The sequence below is a fragment of the Delphinapterus leucas genome, chromosome 2, assembly GCF_059928025.1.
Source record: "Delphinapterus leucas isolate spDelLeu-1000000601 "Yukka" chromosome 2, BTC_Dleu_Yukka2, whole genome shotgun sequence".
NCBI lineage: Eukaryota > Metazoa > Chordata > Mammalia > Artiodactyla > Monodontidae > Delphinapterus > Delphinapterus leucas.
The window spans coordinates 141,122,149-141,143,810 of NC_143130.1; the positions used below are offsets into that span (position 1 = coordinate 141,122,149).

Consider the following 21,662-nt stretch of genomic DNA (forward strand, 5'->3'; position numbering starts at 1 on the left):
CGGGCCCAGTCGCTCCACAGCATGTGGGATCCTCCCGAACCAGGGCACGAACCCGTGTCCCCTGCGTTAGCAGGCGGATTCTTAACCACTGCGCCACCAGGGAAGTTCAGAATGCTTACTTTTAAATAGACTATGTTATTGTCACATTGCACAAATCTATCCCCATTATTTCTTTTTATGGCCTTTGTGGGTTTCTTCTGCTGCTTCTTAGATCCTGTGTCATCCTTTGTCATGGGATTCCTCTTTGGTGTTGCTAAAGTGTATTTTGGTACTTTTCAACTTTTTTCAGTAGAGATACATAAGAACCGTTCTAAGTCTTTGCATGTATGAAATGTCTTCATTTCACTTTCACACTTGGTTGATAGTGTGCCTGCGTATAGAATTTTATGCTCAAAATATTTTTTCCTGGGCTCCACTGGTGGCGCAGTGGTTGAGAGTCCGCCTGCCGATGCAGGGGACACGAGTTCGTGCCCCGGTCTGGGAAGATCCCACATGCCGCGGAGCAGCTGGGCCCGTGAGCCATGGCTGCTCAGCCTGCACGTCCAGAGCCTGTGCTCCGCAACGGGAGAGGCCACAACAGTGAGAGGCCCACGTACTGCAAAAAATAAAGAAAATATATATATATATATATATATTTTTTTTTTCCTAGTTGTTTGAAATCATTACTTCATTGCTTTCTTGCTTGCTTTTCTATTTTTTTTTTCCTGGATAATATCTTTATTACATTGTCTGATTTTTCACTTGGAATAAGCTATCTTGATGTTCCAATACTGCTTTAACCACCTCTTGGTGTCTCAGCTAAGAATACCTGTCTTGGTTTCACCTGGAAATCCACTACAGATATTTACAGCTGCTAGATTGCACTGGGTATGACTGACACTCTTGGTTGCTCAATGAGGCTGTTCCTTCAACATTTTACTTGGACTTCTACCTCTGGTATGTGCTGGTCTATCATCCATCTCAGGTGTAAGTGGTCCCTGGCCTGCTCTACTCCACCAGTGGCCACTTCTCTGGCTGGAATGTCAAGCATCTCCCACAGCTGGTCTGCTCTGCTTTACCCCATTGCTTTCTTGCATCCCATGTGTCAATGGAATCCCTGAAATTGTTACTTGTTTGTAGTAACCTGTTTCCCCTAACCCGCCCCCCGCCCCAAAGCTTTTGGTGTGTTCTCTTTATACCTGTTCTGAAATTTCAGAATGAATCTTTTTTTATTTTACAAACTCATCCTGTTCTATACTTAATAAGCCCTTTCAATCTGAATTTTTATATCTTATATCAACTCTGGGGTATGTTCTTCTATTATTTTAAATTTTTTTCTCTGTCTGTATTCCTGGAACTCCTGTTGGACAGGTATTGATTGGTTCTTTTAGTTGCTCTACTCCTCTTGACATTTTTCCCTTCATGTTTTCTGTCTCTGGTCTTTTTCCTCTATATTCCAGGAGATTTTCTTAAGTTTTTTCTTGCATTCCTTAGAATTATTTTTTTATTTTGGTGATTGTATTTTTAATCTCCATGAACTCTTCATTGTTTTCCACCTGCTCTTTTTTCATAGTAGTCTCTTTTGGTTTAAATGAATACATTATCTTCTCTTTTTGGACATTAATGAGAATTCCTTGTAGCTTCTTATGTTTTATGAATTATTTATATTTCCACTGTCTAGGTCAGTTATTTTGATATTTATTTTGATTGTTCTCCAAATTAACTTGAGGTACAGAATTTCCTACCAACCCATGGTCTTTTACTCATTTACTTGTGAATCAAGGACAAGTCCAATTGACATAGGTGGCTTTGGTGAGGTTTCCTTTGTTCAGCTCCAAACTTAGAGCTAGATTTTGTGTTTGTCAATAGGAATGTGGATGATAGGATTTACTTTAGGGTGCTGGGGGCAGGTAGTCAGTCTGGGCTTCTCTCTAAATGCCAATGCAAATTTGGTCGTCTCTGGTATGCCAACCTCTACTCTGAATTACTATTGCATGAATACACCACATACACTGACTAAATTTCTTCAGAGATGATGTTTCCAACTTGGCCTGGGAGCAAAATCCATTGCTGCATAGAAGGATGGGGCAGGGCACCAAAGACCAAGGACAGCGGGAGTCTGGGCTCTGGTTGCATCAGTCCTGATGTATGTGCCCATCTTTGGAGTTGGGGATGAGAACATCCGTATTCGTAACACCGTGGATTGAGTAGGGAAGTTGTATTCCTCAGAGGAGATTCAAATGCTTTTATCTGAAGATTAAGACAAGAGCAATAGCTGTCCACTGTAATAGGCAAGTGTGATTAACCCCACTTTATGAGTGCATTTGGTGAAATACTGTGAATGAATCATAAAGGTTAGGAATGAGGAGCAGCATGATATAGTAAATCAACGTAATATAAACAACACCATTGCTGATCCTTGTGCTGATCTTTGTGGGAAAAGCTAGAGGGAATACTTAAGTAGTTCCATCAACTTAACCTTGGCCCAGTTCACATCAGTTGGGAGTGGAGAGGAAGAGGCTCTGCAAATCATTAGCATCATAGCAAAGATGCTATAGGCTCCAGTAGAGGCCAGCTTCCTGTTTCTGATTCACTAAATACCTTTCCCTTAAAATGAGCATAGAGTAATCATGGGAGAAAAATGCGGCTGTGGAAAAGACTTGTGGAATATTACAAAATGTTTGGGACCGTATTCACTCCATTCGTACTTCTCCTTTCATTTGTAGAGTTTCTATGCATTTCAAAGACTTTTTTCGGTGCTGACAGGGAAGAAAGTTCTGCCAAATTGGAACCTTTTAAACAGATCAAGATTTTCAGCTTATCCCAAACAGAGTTAGATTTGATGCAGATAAATCTCAACTACATCACAATGCTGATGGGATCATTCATTTCCTTTCTTTTTAGCAGAGTAACTGCCATTCTCAAACACAGATCAAGCATTTAGCCCTAACAAATGTAGTAATCAAAATAGAGGTTTATCAGCTTACCCAGTTTCCCATCTGCGCTTTGGCTGAGATGTTTAATTTTCGTTTCCTCCTTTCCATTGACATGGAAGGAGGTCTGATAGCCCTTTACAGGGGATGTTGTTACTTCTTCATTCTCAAATAAGAGCTGGAATTCCATTTGAAAAGAGAAATTACATTGGGTTTAATCAATACCCTCAAAGAACTAAGAGAAAAAAATTACCTGTTATTTGACTTTAATACGTACTTGATGCCCATGATTTGTGTTCTTATGTTAATTATAGGGTCACTAGCAATTAGATTAGCTATTGTTAACATCTAAAATTGATTTAAATGCAAAAAGAATCAATACTTGAGCTAAATGTTTAAATATCCTGACACTAACAAGAGACTCAGTCTTTCCAATTGAATTATTTTTTGCTTTCTGCATTTTACAACATCGAGCATGTCTAAGAGAGGTGAAAAATACTGTTGTAAAGGACAATGTAAATAACTTGCTATGGTCTTAGGAATGAAGGCAATGGCACTGGTGGGAGCATTAAGTGGTAAGGGTAGTTTGTGAAACTAAAGTATCTTAGCATTAAATTTGGCAAAAGATTATGCTAATTACAAATGGCCAATGGGGTTTTTTATAGTAATAGTTTTTTTTTAATTGGAGTATAGTTGATTTACAATATTGTGTTGGTTTCAGGTGTACAGCAAAGTGATTCAGTTATATATATTTTTTCAGATTATTTTCCATTATAGGTTACTACAAAATATTGAATATAGTTCCATATGCTATATGGTAAATCCTTGTTGCTTATCTATTTTATGTATAGTAGTTTGTCCCTGTTAATTCCATACTACTAATTTATCCCTCCCTCACTTCCTATCCCCTTGGTAGCCATAAGTTTGTTTTCTATGCCTGTGAGTCTGTTTCTGTTTTGTAAATTCACTTGTATTATTTTTTAGATTCCACATATAAGTGATATCATGTGATATTTGTCTTTCTCTCTCTGACTTACTTCACTTAGTATGATATTCTCTAGATCCATCCGTGTTGCCACAAGTGGCAATATTTCATTCTTTTATGGCTGAGTAATATTCCACTGTATATATATATACACCACATCTTCTTAAACCAATTGTCTGTTGATTGGCACTTGGGTTGCTTCTGTGTCTTTGTTATTGTAAACAGTGCTGCTATGAACATTGGGGTGCATGTGTCTTTTTCAATTAGTTTTCTCTGCAGTGGGATTGGTGGATCATATGGTGGTTCTATTTTTAGTTTTTAAGAAACCTGCATACTGTTTTCCACAGTGGCTGCACCAATTTACATTCCCACTAATAGTATAGGAGGGTTCCCTTTTCTTTATACCCTCTCCAGAATTTATTTGTAGACTTTTTGATGATAGTAAAATGGCTGATGTTTTCAAGCACTTGCTGGATGCTTGACACTGTTATTTTTCTCATTTAATTTTCACAAAAATCTTATGACACAGGTACCAAGTGACTCAAGGAGGATCTGCCTCCACTAAGTCACAGGTTAGGTTGAATCCCAGATCTGCTGACCACAGATCCAGAACCCATAACCTGTATGCTATGTTTTAGCAATTGCGATTCTAGATATTCTAAACAAATGGAGTGTTGATGGAGTTTTAAAGGGTGAAAAGTTGAAAAGATGTAAATTCAGAAAAATAGTGGAGTTTACAAATTACTTGCTCTTATATCAGTTTAAATCACAGAAACTCTCTTGGTAAATTTGATACTCCTATAACCCTAAATTTGGTTTGTTGAATTGGGTTCTACAATTGTAATAGTCAAATTTACAACATTTTTAACATGTTCAAATCTTTTTTAGACTCTCCGAATTTAGAGTTGAGAGCTATCAGAGTGTATACAATCATAGGTCATAGAAGCATTTAGGGATCTGAGTCTGGGAGACTAAACCTAGCTCAGTGTGTGTGGTTGTGTGTGCATATGTGTGTGTGTGTGTGTGTGTGTGCACCCATATGTACACCTGACTGCATGTTGGTGGTGAGGTTCTGGTTAGACAGAACTTCAGCCAAATAAATCACATTTAAACAGTCGCTGTTTAAAAACAACAAGACCCCTTGGTGCAGATTCTCCTTGTTCTTTTTTGTTTTTAAGTATCACTTGAGAAGCTGAACATAGTTATGCAAATGTATGTCAAGTAGGCCCCACAGGCCCTAGAGAAAATGTATAACAGGATCTTTTGTGGCTTGACAAAGGCTGCTCAGACCAAGGAGCCCTTGGTTTTCAGAGTTGGATGCTAGAGAGGGAAGGTGGGGGTGAAATGAGGAAATTTGCAGAAAGCCCATTGTTTCAACAATTTAAAAACTACATTAGTGGGCTTCCCTGGTGGTGCAGTGGTTAAGAATCCGCCTGCCAATTCAGGGGACACGGGTTCCAGCCCTGGTCCGTGAAGATCCCACATGCTGCGGAGCAACTGGGCCAGTGCGCCACAACTAGTGAGCCTGCATTCTAGAGCCTGCAAGCCACAACTACTGAAGCCCACGTGCCTAGAGCCCGTGCTCCACAACAAGAGAAGCCACCGCAGTGAGAAGCCCATACACTGCAACGAAGAGTAATCTCTGCTCACAGCAACTAGAGAAAGCCTGCATGCGGCAACAAAGACCCAACGCAGCCAAAAATAAAGAAAGAAAGAATATATTAAAAAAAAAACAACTAGATTAGTTATTTGTACCACAAATTACTAGAGTTAAAAGCATCAACATTTTAACACACACTCCAATATTCTCAAATCTGATATTCAACTTCAGATATTCAGGTTTTGACTACATTGACAATTATATTTTGAGTAAAAATTTCACTTTAGATGAATATATCCTTTACCTCAAAATATCTTAATTGTCTTAACATATATTTCTTTTGAACTCAATTTGCTTTGCTGAAGATTATTTCAACTTTGGAATCACTAATTGCCACTATTTTGTCAAAAATGTTTGTCTATTTAGGATCTCAGAAAGTTCTGCCCATCTTTTTCTATCTTTGTTGCCATGGGAAGATCCTTCTGCAGAAGCATGTTTGCAGAAGTGTTTGGGTTATAAGAATCACCCAAATCACTGTAAGGTAGGCAGTACAGGGATCACTCTTCCCATTTTCTGGTTGAGGAAAATGAGATAAATGAAATGAGTTGAAGAAGGCCTCATAGTTGGCCAGCAGCTGGGACTTGAATGGGCTATTCTTGACTTTTAATTCTTTTTTTTTTTTTTTTTTGCGGTACGCGGGCCTCTCACTGCTGTGGCCTCTCCTGTTGCGGAGCACAGGCTCCGGACGCGCAGGCTCAGCGGCCATGGCTCACGAGCCCAGCCGCTCCGCGGCACGTGGGATCTTCCTGCACCGGGGCCCGAACCCGTGTTCCCTGCATCGGCAGGCGGACTGTCAACCACTGCGCCACCAGGGAAGCCCTATTCTTGACTTTTAAAGCAAAAGACCCTCTTTACTCACTGTTGTGTGCTGATGATCTTTATGAACAGTTTTCTAGACTGAAAAGTGCTCTTCAAGGAGGAAGCAGATCTAGGTTCAAATCCTGAAGCTTTCGCTTCTCATCTCTGGTTGGACAAAGTACCTAAACTCTTTGAACCCTAGTGTCTTAATGTGTAGAATGGGAGAAAATGATATAAATTTTGCAGGGTTGTTAGGATTTAATGAGCTACAAGTTTTAAGTGCCTGGTATTGTAGTATTAGTATAAGAAACACCATGCAGCCTCTTTTGATGTTCTCCAACCTTTACAAATTAGAGTATACTTTACCATTAACTTTTTGAGAATACACCAAGAGTTGTATCATAAAGACCTAAAAATCTCAGGAGAAATAAACTAAATGGTCAGCAGCTTTTAGGTCAGCATGGAGTGATGCAGAGAGCTCTGATCATCAGACTGGCTCTGATTACCATCTACCACTAATAAAAGCAAGAGTTTAAATTTCATCCATTCATTGAGCAAATCTTTATTGAACACCTATTCTATGCCAGTCATTGCTCTAAGTCCTGGGGAAATAGCAATGAAGGCAAAAATACCTGCCCTTAGAGAGCTTACATTCTAGTGACACTTATTGTATACCAGGCATTTGTTCCAGTGTTCAACTGCTGTGTGATTTAATGCCCAAATTAATTATGTAAAAATAGCATTTGGGTAAAACTTGGCTGGCAATTCTTTTGCTCAGTGTGGTATTGACTGAGGTCACTTGTTTTTTGTTCAGCTGACAGCTGGTTTGGTCTAGAGGGTGCCAAACAGGCTCATTCAGATGCCTGGCACCTTGTGAGGATGGCAGGAAAGCTGAGCTCAGTGGAACAAACCCCTCTCTCTCTTCATGTAGTTTCATATGTTTTTTCTAGCAGGACAGCCATACTTCTTATAAGGCAGATGGCTTCCCACAAGAGAGTGTTCCTGGAGACCAAGGCAGAAGTTGAAAGTCTTCTTCTGACTCAGACTTGGAAGCCAAGCAGTATTACTTCAGTTGCGTTTTATTAATGACAACTGAGGGCCTACGGCCAGTGTGGGTTCAAGGGGAGGGGAATTATATCCCATCCTCTCATAGGAGGAATGTCCAAAAAACCGTGGCCGTCTTCAAGCTGCTCTTTATGTGTGTCTCATTTAGTCCTTACAACAACAACTCTATGAACTAGGTACCCTTAAATTATACTCATTTCACACACAAGGAAACTAACACAGAGAAGTTAAGTAACGTGCCCAAGATTATGCAGTCAGTCAGTTGCAGAGCCAAGATTAAAAAATGGGAATCTAGATCCAGAGTCCAATATTTTAACCACTGCACTTTACTCCCTCATATGATTTGCACTACCTTGGACAATATATTTAAAATGACTGGGATTCAGTTCCTCATGCACAAAATGAGAGACTAAGAATAGATGAGATTTTCATCTCACACCTGTTATGATGGCCACTACCAAAAACCAAAAAATAGCAAGTATTGGCAAGGATGTGGAGAAACTGGAACTCTTGTGCACCGTTGGTAGGAATGTGAAATGGTGCAGCCACTCTGAGAAACAGTATAACAGTTCCTCAAAAAATTAAAAATAGAATTACCATATGACCAGCATTCCACTTCTGGGTATATACCCAAAAGAATTAAAAGCAGAGTCTCAGAGAAATATTTGTACACCCATTTTCATAGCAGCATTATTTATAATAACCAAAAAATGGAAGATAAAACCCAAGTGTTCATTGACATATGAATGGATAAATAAAATGTGGTATATACATAAATGGAATATTATTTAGCCTTAAAAAATGAAGTTCTGACACATGTTACAACATGGATGAAACTTGAGGATATTTTTCTAAGTGAAATAAGCTAGTCACAAAAGGACAAATGTTCTATGATTCCATTTATATGAAGTACCTAGAGTAGTCAAATTCATAAGTCAGAAAATAAAAGGGTGGTTGCCAGGAGCTAAAAGGAGGGAGGAATGGGAAGTTTTTGTTTAATCGGTATAGGGTTTCAGTTTTGCAAGATGAAAATAATTCTGGAGATTGGTTGCACAACAATGTGAATGTACTTTACTGTAAAAATGGTTACAACAGTAAATTTCACATTCTGTGTATTTTACCGCAATTAAAAATAAAAAAGAATGGATGAATTTCATCAACTTTCTACAATTCTGTGTAACTTTTATCCTATATCTAGTATAATAGTAGTTGCTTCTGCTAGACTTAGAAATAAATTTGTAACAAGTATATTCCATTTAAGGGTTAGTGCCTAGTCTCATAACTTTACAAAAAGAAATGAATTAAGTCATAAGAAAGCAGAGCACATTATATATTTTTCTTCCAAAACATTGAAATAATGAGTCATTAAGAAAGGTGTCTAGTGATGTGTACAGAAAGTGACTAAAATACACAATATAATTAGCAAACCAAACAGTGGAAGGCAAAGTCAGACAGGACTCCTTGCCCACCAGAACAGGCCAAAGCAAACAAGTGTATTTTGTATTGTGCTGTGAAGGTCAATAAACTCAGACTTGGCCAGTTCAGGAGTGGGAGAGAGATGCAGAAACCAGGACCTTTGGAACTGAACGTCAACCCAAAATTCAAATTATAGGATGGAACTCAGATGTTAGCTGTGTTTCTGTTGCCTGGAAGGTGACTTGGGGGGAAAAAACAACCAACCAGGTTCAGGGTTTCAGAAAACTATTTCACCAGGCCATTTAAGGGGGAGCAAGTTTGATTTCAAGGTTTAATCAGAAGGTGAATATAACTGTTTTTTAAAGTGACCAGAAGGTAAATAAGGAAGTATTCCAGAGGCACCACTAAACCCCAGGGCAAGAGAGAGAAAAGGAAATGGTGTTCTTTTCTCACTTAAAATTTTTCTTCCTGACTATCCAAGTAAACATGCTCATTGAAAATACAGTACAATGGACAGTTGTTATTTTGATGGCCTAGCAGCTCTCTTCTTTTCTTGGTACATTGCACACTCCTTATCACACTAACCATCTGGCCATAGTGGGTGCTGCTGTCTTTTTAAAAAAAAAAAATTCTGCTACAGCATGGGGAATGCAGGCTGCACTGACTTGCCCCAAACTCAAGGAGAACAGATCCTGTTATCTCCTGGTTGATACTGTCTTCTTCCATAAACCTGCCTTCCTATGCACTACCCTCCCCTCCCTCCCTATCACCACCCTGGCCACTCTGATTGGATATGTGATCTAAAATGGGCCAATGAAAATTTTTGGTTGGGATTATTTTAGCTGGATCTGCCACACCGCCCAAAGAATGAGGGGACATTCTTTGCCTCTGTAGTGGAAAAACTAGAAAATGTGAATCCAGGAGCTTCTGGCAACAGAGTCCTATGGCTGTGGAGAAGGCAGATCTACCATTGAAGACATTGATCCCAATGTGCAGAGAGGAGGGGGAAGGAGATTTGGAAAGAGTCCCTGGTTCCAGTCAGTCCTAGTAACTGGTTCAGTAAGCCAACAAATATCCCTTTAATTAAGGTAGTTTGATTTCAGTTTCTGTCACTAACAGTCAGAAGAGCTCTGACTTGTATCAAACAAAAAACTATAAAGAAACAGAATAATATGCATCTGTAGTGCTACTCCCCAGGGGCAACAACTGATAACATTCTGTCATAGGTACTTGTGATCTTTTTACTATGCTTTATTTTTATTTTATTTTTTTAGTATTTTATTTATTTATTTATTTATTTATGGCTGCGTTGGTTCTGCGTTGGTTCTTCGTTGCTGCGCGCCAGCTTTCTCTAGCTGCGGTGAGCAGGGGCTACTCTTCCTTGCAGTGCGCGGGCTTCCCATTGCGGTGGCTTCTCTTGTTGCGGAGCACGGGCTCTAGGCGCACGGGCTTCAGTAGTTGTGGCACGTGGGCTCAGTAGTTATGGCTCCCAGGGCTCGGTAGTTGTGGCGCATGGGCTTAGTTGCTCCGTGGCATGTGGGATCTTCCTGGACCAGGGCTCGAACCCGTGACCCCTGCATTGGCAGGCGGATTCTTAACAACAGCGCCACCAGGGGAGTCCCGAGCTTTATGTTTGTTTTTTTTTCATTATATCATTTTCCAGTATTATTGAAAATGTTAATTATAAATTATAGTTTTCACTACTGTTCCCATAATATTGGATGTTGAGGTTATTTCCAAGTTTTTGATGCATGGTGGGCATAAATTTTTGTTTGTATTTCAAATTATTTCATTGGGGTAGAAAGAGAATTACAGAGTCAAAGAATATGAATAGTGACTTTTTAAGTGTTTTACTTCTTTGTTTTTGGTTGCACTGTGTGGCTAGTGGGATCTCAGTTCCCCAACCAGTGACTGAACCCAGGCCACAGCAGTGAAAGCCAGGAATCCTAACCACTAGACCACCAGGGAACTCCCCAAAGATTTTTACTTCTGTTGAAAAAGTGACATATGATAAAAAGAGTTAAATATAAACCTTAACAAGTTAGCCTTCCATCTCTGACCTTCAATCAGGTTTTTTCTTCCTCAGATTCTTTCTGTCTCTCTCTGTCTCTCTCTCGCGCAATATATGCATATATATATATATATATATATATATATGTAAATGTGAACACTTGGGTTTTATCCTCCAGTTTTTTTTTGAATTTTATTTTATTTTTTTATACAGCAGGTTCTTATTAGTTTCCTCCATTTTTTGGTTATTATAAATAATGCTGCTATGAAAATGGGTGTACCTTCCACATCCACTTTTTAAAAAGCCTATCAAATCATGGTGGTAGAAATACTCTTGTGTACTTTGACTTTAACAATTTTAACAATGTATTTTTAAATAGCTGCTTGGCATTTAATTGCCCCCTCCCAATGAAGGACATTTAGGCTTTTTCCAGTCTTTTGCCACTACAAGTAAGTCTGTATTAAGTACCCTTATATAAACAAACATCACAACTGTGCAAATATATCAGTAAGACAGACCTCTAGAGGAGAAAGTACTAAGTCAGAGTATGTGCATTTTAATTGTGCTAGGCATTCCCAAAATGTCTCCACGGTGGTTACTACAAATAGGTTCCCACCAGTAATATATGATGATACTTTCACCAAGATAACATATTAACAAATTTTTATATCTTTGCCCATGTGATCAACAAAAATTTGTTTCTTTTTGTTCTTGTAGTTTGATGAATTGCCCTCTGGAAAGGTTGTACTAATTTATACTTCCATCTGTAATATGTCAAACTATCTGCCTTGCTGCATCTTCACCAACGCTAAGCACCATCATTACTTTAAACCTTCACTAATTTCAAAGGAGATGATAGTATCCCATTCCATTTTTCAAGCTGGCATCTTATTTTATTCATTCATGCAACATATATTTTCCAGGCGCCTCTAGTGTGGCACATTGTTCTGACAACAGTGGTAAGATATTCTCCTTGCCCTCAAGGTGCTTACATTTCTTTGATTACTTGTGAGTCTGAACATTAAAAAATGAGCAGTTTCAAGTTGTATTTTAAACTGGGCATGGTGCATTGCCTCATGTTTTAAGGACATAGGAGATAATGGTAACTTAAAGATGATGTTTATTATTCTGATGGAGGTGGCATCTATAGATCTGTAGTGGGAAAACGGCATTTCCTCACTCATTTATATGACAACTTCCATTCTGTTACCTAGAAGGGAGAGTCCAGAGGTTTCAAGAAAGTCAGCTAAAAACAGTGACAGATACCATTAATTGACCCCCAGTGTCTATTGTCCTCTTCTTCCTTTTAGGAATAGAATTATCTGACCTTTTAGTAGGACATATAGCCACTTAGCTAGAGGTATATTTCCCTGGGAGCTAGGCATTGGACATGTGACTAGGATTGGGCCAATGATAAGTAAGAAGTGACATAAGCAATATCTTGATTGTTTCTTAAGGTGGAATCTCCTCCTCTAGATTTCTTTCTTCCTTCAGGCTGGGAAATGACAGGGATTGGAAACCAATGTTGAGGGTCACGGAGACAAACTGCCCGCCTGGGATTTTAGATGACCCGGTGAGGCAGAACTACCTTGTCAACCTAGACTACTCATCTCTGGACTCTTACATGAAAGAAATAAACTTCTATCTTATTGAAGTCACTGTAATATGTGGCCTCTGGAACAGCAGATTGGCTCATTTACTAATTGATATATGTACATAATGTGACATGGTATAATAGGTACTACAGAGACCTAAAATATCTCTTCTAGTTGGCCTCTGTAAAGTCTGAAATTTCCTCATTAGAGAGTCCACCTTCTGAGTTAAGATCTCACAAAATAGATTCTGTAGAATCCTAGCTTCTCACTTAATAAGAAATATTGAGATATTGCTAGAAAAAAAGGGCTAGTGTAAATTAAAATTGGGACATGCAGAGTCTTAGCATGTTTCTTTACTGCAAGCTTTCTCAGATAATTTCATATGCTGGTGTGCATCATGAACATTCAAGAATGTCATAAAATACATATTCAAAAAATACATTTCCAAAGAAAAAGCATTTCTAAAACTTAAGTGATCACTTAAGCGGCCAAAATTGAATCCATTTTTGTGGATTTTGTTAGCATTTTAAAGGACTAATGTTCTTTGGAACATATCTTGGGGAAAGCTAGTTAAGACTTTAGACTCCAAGAACCTTTTTAAGGATTCTCAATGAGAGACTAAGAAATTTACACATCTCCTGGTCGTGAACATTTTCTCTAATAGATTTTGGAAGCTTTTGATTTTGGCAGTAACCCTAAAAAGAGGAGTGAGCTTATATGTAGATTCAGTGATTTGTTGGGGGAGGGGTCTGGAGGAAGGATGATAATAGACTTAGTACTCTGGGACTACTCTAGGCAGCTTAGGTCACTGAAGTATGACCAATAAATCTGATGATCTCATCTCTCTGTACATCAGTCAGTTATTGCTGCAATAATGTGCATAACAAATAACCATAATATCTTAGTGACTTACATGACAAATATTTTTCTCACCCCCAGATCTTAGGGTCAGCTAGAGTGACTGTGATTTGGGCTGTGAATTGAGTTCAGATCTGATCCACATGTCCTCCATTCTGCAATCAACAGGTACCCAGGGAATGTTGTTCTCATGGCAAAAGTATAAGACGGTGGAAGACTCCCTGGTGGCACAGTGGTTAAGAATCCACCTGCCAATGCAGGGGACATGGATTTGATCCTTGGTCCGGGAAGATCCCACATGCCGTGGAGCAAATAAACCAGTGAGCCACAACTACTGAGCCTGCCCTCTAGGGCCCGTGTGCCGCAACTACTGAGCCCACGTGCTGCAACTGTTGAAGCCCACCCTCCTAGAGCCCGTGCTCCGCAACAAGAGATGCCACTGCGATGAGAAGCCTGCGCCCCTCAACGAAGAGTATCCCCGGCTCGCTGCAACTAGAGAAAGCCTGCACGCAGCAATGAAGACCCAACACAGCCAAAAAGAAAAAAAGAAAAAGAAAAGAAAAAAGTATAAGAGGGTGGAATCTCTAAGGCAGCAAGTCAATCCATACAGGTACATTTAAAGCTTTGGTTGGATATTATATCTGCTCACATTCCATTGGCCAAAGCAGATCACACAGCCAAGCTTAATATCAGTGAAGCAGAGAAATATAATCACCTCAAGAACAAGGTGCAGAGTCAAGTGGAAAAGGTTGTAGTTATATATGTATTGAAATCTTTGGTTATCTGCTTAACTGAGTGATTTCACTTATAAAGATTAATCTTAATGAAATAATTATGGGTATGCCCAAAGATATACCTACACAGATATTCTTGAAGGCATTTCTCAATAATAAAAAATACTAGGAACAAAGAAAAAACACTGGAAACAATTGAAATTTAATAGTAGAGAATCAGTTGAATAAATTGTAATCTGTCCAAACAGTGGAATCGTATGTAGTAACTTAAAAGTTAACAGTAATAAGTAACAATTATTATGTGTTTTGCTAAGTGTATTGCATGCATGCTTTTGTATAATCCTTGCAGAAAGTCTGTAAGGTGGGTACTATAATTATTCCCAGTTTACAGATGAGGACCTTGATGCACAGGAAGATAAAGTAATCTGCCCAGGGCCAATCAATTAGTAAGTGGCAGTATGTGATGGTTAATTTTAGATGTTAACTTGACTGGGCCAAGGGATGCTCAGATATTTGGTTGAACATTAAGAACAAAAAGGCTGACCTTACCCTGAATAAGAGAAAATTCTTCTTCCCTGATTGCCTTTGAACTGGAATTTTATTTATTTATTTATTTATTTTTAATTACTTGCTTCTGGTCTCAAACCGAAACACTGGCTCTTCCTGGGTCCCAAACCTGCTGGACTTCAGACTATAACTATACCATCAACTCTTCTGGTTCTCAGGCCTTTGGACTTGGAGTGGAACTAAGCCATTGAGTTCCCTGGCCCTCTAGCTTGCTGAGACACCCTGACAATCTTGGGACTTGTGAGCCTTCATAACTGAGTGAGCCAACTCCTTATAATAAACCACATATATATATATATATATATATACTTACTGTAGAAATATTGTGAGTTCAGTTCCAGACCGCTGCAATAAAGCGAATATTGCAATAACATGAGTCACACGAAGTTTTTGGTTTTCCAGTGCGTATAAAAGTTATGTTTACACTATACTGTAGTCTATTAAGTGTGCAATAGCATTATGTCTAAAAAAATGTACATGGTTTAATTAAAAAATACTTTATTGCTAAAAAATGCTAACCATCATTTGGCGATGCAGGGTTGCCACAAACCTTCAGTTTGTAAAAAAAATGCAGTGTCTGTGAAGCTCAGTAAAGCAAAGAGCAATAAAACAAGGTATGCCTGTCTATAGATAGTGGTTAAAAGGGTAAGCTTTGCTCAATGAGAAAAGAACAGTCTCTTCAACAAATGGTGCTGGAAAACCTGGATATCCACATGCAAAAAATGAAGTTGGACCTTTATCTTATGCAACATACAAAAATTAATTCAATGGATTAAAGACCTAAATGTAAGACCCCAAACTTATAGAACTAGAAGAAAATATAAGAGAAAGTCTCATGACACTGGATGTGGCAATGATTTCTTGGATATGATGCTAAAAGCACAGTCCACAAGAGCAAAAGTAGACAAATGGGACTACATCAAACTTAAAAACTTTTGTTCGTCAAAGGACATAATCAATGGAATGAAAAGACAGCCTTGGAATGGAAGAAAATATTTGCAAATCATATATCTTAAAAGAGGTTAATACCCAGAATATATAAAGAATTCCTACAACTCAACAAGAAAAGATCAAATAACCAAATTTTAAAAGGGGCAAAGGACTTAAATAGACCTTTCTCCAAAGATGATATAACAAATGGCTACCATTTGTATATTAGTGAAATTTAAAAATAATAATGCATTTCATGATTAATCATTGTCTATAGAGTTTAAAATCCTTATTATAAATGCTATATCATCCACTGAGAACATCCTTTCTCTCTGCCCTGCCAGAGTGCTCCTACTCATCTTTTTTTTTTTTTTGAGGGGCACAGGCTCGGGAAGCGCAGGCCCAGCGGCCACAGTCCACGGGCCCAGCCACTCCACGGGACGCGGGATCCTCCCGGACCGGGGCACGAACCCGCGTCCCCTGCATCAGCAGACAGACTCCCAACCACTGCGCCACCAGGGAAGCCCCCTACTCATTCTTTGAAATACAATATCACCTTGCCAGTGGGGCCTTGTACAACTCCTAGGGACATGTTGTACATACCTCTTTTGTAGTACATACCTCTTTTGTAGTACTTTAGCATGAATAGTTTGTAGGTCCATATCAATCCACTTAACTTAGTTCTTAGATGCTACAGACTGGCCTGTTCATCTTTGAATCCCAAGTGATGAACCGAGCACTTGGCACATGGATGCTGGGGTTTGGCTTAAATTAAGTAAACCGATTCAACAAAGCCAAGATTTGAGAGCTTTTCACATCTGGTGTTTCTAGAGTTTGGAAGTGGTTCTTTATCAGAAGTTTGCTCCTCTGGTACAGGAGCTTGGGCCCAGATCACAGACCTGGTTTTACGTTTATGTACAAGTGCATTGGCATTTTTAAGACTTGGGCTTCATCAAATTGGCACTGGGGGGCTCAAAACTCCACTGAATGTTGCCATATTTTAAAATTTACATCAGAAAAAATGAATGGGGAACACATGAAATCTATGACCCAGACCCCTGAGAAATATGCATATGAGGTATATGATCATCAGGCATAGAAAGTGATATGATCAGATTCAGGATATTTTATCAAAGATTACACTTAACTTTTCTTTTCTTTATAAAAATTATCTTGGTTTACAGACACATCTAACAGTTTTCACGGAGAAATCTGACTGAGAAAGACTGAAAAGTGGTCTGTCAGTGTGAACTAATGAAAAATTTGGAATTACAGAAAAAAAAATTAAAAGGTAGTTTTATTTATAGGCCATGTAATAACAGAAAAAAATTTTCTTGTAGGCTCCATGGAGATCTGCTGTGTTAAAAGAGAGGATTACTTTGTGTTTAACCTTTCAATGGCTACTGTATTTGAGAATGCATTTAAGGGGTTTAAAGTGTTTAATAAATAGTTTTCCACCTTAGATGCTTTACATATGGACCCAATCTGGTTCATGTATTTAATTTACATTGTTAACATGTACCATTTAAAATAACTACTGGCTGATGATCTTCAGTCTCTCTGCACCATCTACATTGCACTGACCAGTTAAAACTTCAATTTGCATTGAGATTTACGTCAGTAATAGAGAAGCTACTGCGTGAATCCTCACTATTTAAAGTGTGGTCCCCAGGCCAGTAGTATCAGCATCACCTGGGAGCTTGTTAGACAGAATCTCAAGCCTCACCCCAGACCTACCGAATCAGAATCCACACTTAATCAGGATCTTCAAGCTATTTATATATGCACATTAAAATTAGGAAACACTAGCTTGCAGTACTCATCTCCAAAGTGGGGTATATTTCCTCCAAATGGGGTCCAAGAAGATTCCTTGGGAAATGTAAACAATAATAAGAACTTATTCCCCTTTATATACTTGTACAATTTTGATTTTGTGAATTTTAATAATATGTATAATATTGCATAGCAGTACATGAACACAACTTTAAAATAATAAAAGTAAAATAAAATAACTAAAGGCAAATTTTAGCGTAATTTATTCCTCCCTGAAAAAACACAAATCCTGTTTTAATATAGCGTGACTCACGCTGTGAGCTCAGTATTATAACACTGCCAGTTTGCTGCCTGATTCAAAACCTGTACTCATCCTTGGGAAGGCAGATATGTGTTAAGATATCAGAGTATGACAGAGCATAATGAGACTAGAAGTAAGGGGCTCTTATTAGGTGAGATTGTGTGTATTCTTAGAACTAGTGTGTGTTCACTGGAGATATTTTGGAAAATCTACCTGGGATGATTGGGATAGGATACTTGGTCACTTTAAAAATATATATATATATTTTTATTGAAGTATAGTTGATTTACAATGTTGTGCCAGTCTCTTGATCACTTTTTTTTTTTTTTTTTTTTTTGCGGTACGCGGGCCTCTCACTGTTGTGGCCTCTCCCGTTGCAGAGCACAGGCTCCGGACGCGCAGGCTCAGCGGCCATGGCTCACGGACCCAGCCGCTCTGCGGCATGTGGGATCTTCCCTGACCGGGGCACGAACTCGTGTCCCCTGCATCGGCAGGTGGACTCTCAACCACTGCGCCACCAGGGAAAACCCTCTTGATCACTTTTAAGATCCCTGATGCGCCACCAGGGAAGCCCCTCTTGATCCCTTTTAAGATCCCTGATGAGTATTCATGCAGTGACAGAATTTAATCCATCCTCATTCCCATTAAGTGCTAATACAATAAATTTGCCAAGGAATGAATATTGTTTATACTAGGATATTCAATGTCATCCACATGTTAAAGAACACAGTAAGAATATACTTATTAAATAAATAAAAATGAATACAAACTTGTATTACATTCCCTAATTTTAACCAAACATATATTTTGTGTTTCTCTTTGGCACATCTCCTAAGTAGCTCACACCTTAAAAAGCAAAGAAAACAAAACAAAAAACCCAAAACAACCCTTGTTTTTCTACGGCTAATTTTTATGGTTTCATTATAGCTAATGACTTTTCAACACAGGAATCCTCTTGAAGGTAATTATCCAGGCTCTGGATAAGATGTGTGTGGGGAAACTACACTTAACTGTTTTCAGAGGATCCAACAGCTCAGATTCCACTGTCTGGTCCTTGATACCCAGTAGGGAAGTGGAGCACATTAAGAAAGGAAAGGGTGACATTTGCTTTTCCTCCACTCATCCATCCTTCTCTCCAGTCCCCAAACCCACACACACGCACACATACACACACACAAACACACACTTGTCTGTTGTGCTTAGAAATAGGGAACACCTTGCTCAGTTTTATTGATCTGCAACTTATCATCCATGATGATAGCTTTGTTCTTTTGCATCTTTAAAAGGCTTCCTTAAAATACAAATTCCCAAGGGGTGGAGGGTTGGGCTCTTCATACCTTAAACTATTAACTACCCACACCAGGATTATCACTTAAGGAGCTTGGGAAGGTAGGACAATACCTGAGGGAAGGGCAGACCCATTAGGGAGCAAAGTAGATACAGGTGAAGAAGGTGGAAAAGTACAAAAGCAGCCCTGCCTCACCTAGCTCTACACCTCTAAATAGTCCTAGGGTGTCACAGGTTGTTGACTCAGTATCAGTTATTTTATCTTACATTTATAGCCCTTGGCAGGTCACAGTGTACTTTCACTCTGCAATTGATTCGATTGTCTTAACCTGTGGGGTGGCCTGGGAGGGAGTGCATTTTATTAACCCTTTTTCTCTTCTTTTAACTACATGGATCTCAAATATAATGATATCCAACACACCCATTTCAATGGAAGAAAAGAGAGGTGAGTTGATATTTCCCAAATCTAAAGGCTAACTAGAATCCAGATTTCCTGATGCCTAAACTCTACATTCCATTAACTATTCCTTATAGACTCTTTAGACATCTGCTCAGTTTAAATACAATAATAGGAATATATCCATAGAGAGAATATTTTTAGAGAGCATATCTGTATATAAGTATAAATACCGCTATTTTGAAACATTGATCTAAAAAATCTTAGTGAGTACATTTTTGCTAATGCCCCCAATTGTCTGTCAAACTTTGTATCATCTGGAACCCAGCCTCTGTTTGGAAGTAAGTGGAAAAAACCTTGGAGCAGTAAGGAAAATAATCACCATGAAGACCATATACCAATGCTAGGAGATTCACAGAACCACTCTCAGACCCTACCCCAAAATGCAGTGATTTATTTTTGTTCTCTAAATAGGGATAATAGTTTAACCAGTTGAGCCATAAAGTTCCCTAATCCAAGCAAGTGAAATGATTTAAAGGGATGGATGACTGTTCGGGTCACTATTCGTTCAACAAATAATTTTTAAGTGCTTACTGTGCCCTGCTACACTAAAGGAGAAACAAAGATGAAAGTGTTGAGGCAAACACGTAATTACAGTGATGTGATAAGTGCCACATGAAAGGAAGATATAAATTCCTGTCTGATCACAGAATCAGCCATGTACTATTCTGTTTATGAGGGTGAGACAGAGCTTCCTGGAGCAGACTCACTTCCTAGTGAGTCTGGGAGATCTGGTAGGTAAGAAAGAACCTGGTGCCTGTAAGGAACAGATTCATGTGGCTAGAGACGTGACCAGACAGAGAGGTAAGGCCTGGGTCTTGGAGGCTTTGTATGTTAAGGAGTTTAAATGGTATTTCATAAGCAATGGAGAGCCATTGAAGATTTCAAACTAGAATGTGAGGCTGGGATAAGTCTTGAATTCTGAAAGTCCTATCTGAATATAGTTGTAATGTAGCCTGGAATGAGGACCAGACACTGGATACCAAGCAGGCAGAGGCTGCAATAATTCAGTCGAGAAACGGTAATTACGTAAACTATAGCAGTAACTCTAGAAATGGAGGGGTGAGAACTAATTCAAGAGACAGTAAATGAGCAGACATGGATAGATGTAGTGATCTGGTGGAGGAGGTGGGAAGAAAGGGAAGAAGACACCAGAGTGAATCCCAGATTTTATATTTGGCCAATGGATGAATGAGGAACACACAGTGGAGAACAGGTTTACAGTGAAGATAATAGTTTAAATTTTCATATATAGAGTCCTAGGTGACTAGGATATTCTGAAGATATTCATTAGGGAAGTGCGTCACAGGCCAGTGAAGCCCTACCTGTGACCTGGTCCCTGCCTGTCTCTCTGACCGGATCTCCTTTCACATGACCCCTAGAGTGTATAACACTGTGATCCAGCCACTGTGCTCCTCCCTCAGGGCCTTTGTACTTGCTGTTCCCTATGGCTGGAATGCTCTTTTCTAGGTCTTGCAGGCTGGCTCCCTTGAACCGTTCAAATCTCTCTTTTGAAATGTCACTTCTTCAGAGACCTTCCTTGACCAATCTAATCCCCACCTCTACCCATTTCCCATTCTCAATTCCATCACCCTGTTATTGTCTTTATAGCATTGACCATTATCTGAATGTATTTTATTTACTATCTACTGTATTGGAAATGGTGAGGTACAAAGGTAAATTTCCACATTTATTATTTTTAAGGCAAACTGGCAAGGTGGGATGGAATCATATAGCTAAAGGTCTTGAATCCCATTGAGGGGTTTTAATTTGCTAGTTTCCAAGGAGCTACAAAAATGTTTGAAGTAACACAACATTTTAATCAACTATACTACGATAAAATAAAATTAAAAAATTTTGTCGCTAAAAAAATGTTTGAAGTAGATCAGTAACCTTGTCAAATGTTTTAAAAATGTTTCATTAAGGGCTTCCCTGGTGGTGCAGTGGTTAAGAATCCGCCTGCCAATGCAGGGGACATGGGTTTGAGCTCTGGTCCGGGAAGATCCCACATGCCGCAGAGCAACTAAGCCCGTGTGCCACAACTACTGAGCCTGCGCTCTAGCGCCTGTGAGCCACAACTACTGAGGCTGCATGCCACAACTACTGAAGCCTGCATGCCTAGAGCCCGTGCGGCTCTAGAGAAGAGAAGCCACCGCAGTGAGAAGCCCGCGCACCGCAGTGAAGAGTAGCCTCCACTTGCTGCAACTAGAGAGAGCCCGTGTGCAGCAACGAAGACCCAATGCAGCCAAAAAATTTGAAAGAATATATATATGTATAACTGAATCACTTTACTGTACACCTGAAACTAACACA

General features: G+C 39.1%; 1 pseudogene; it reads right to left on the reverse strand.

Moving 5' to 3' along the window:
* Positions 1-266: 266 nt before the first annotated feature.
* LOC149750306 (SNRPN upstream reading frame protein pseudogene) lies at positions 267-1,734 on the reverse strand (annotated as a pseudogene).
* Between the last annotated feature and the right edge of the window lie 19,928 nt (positions 1,735-21,662).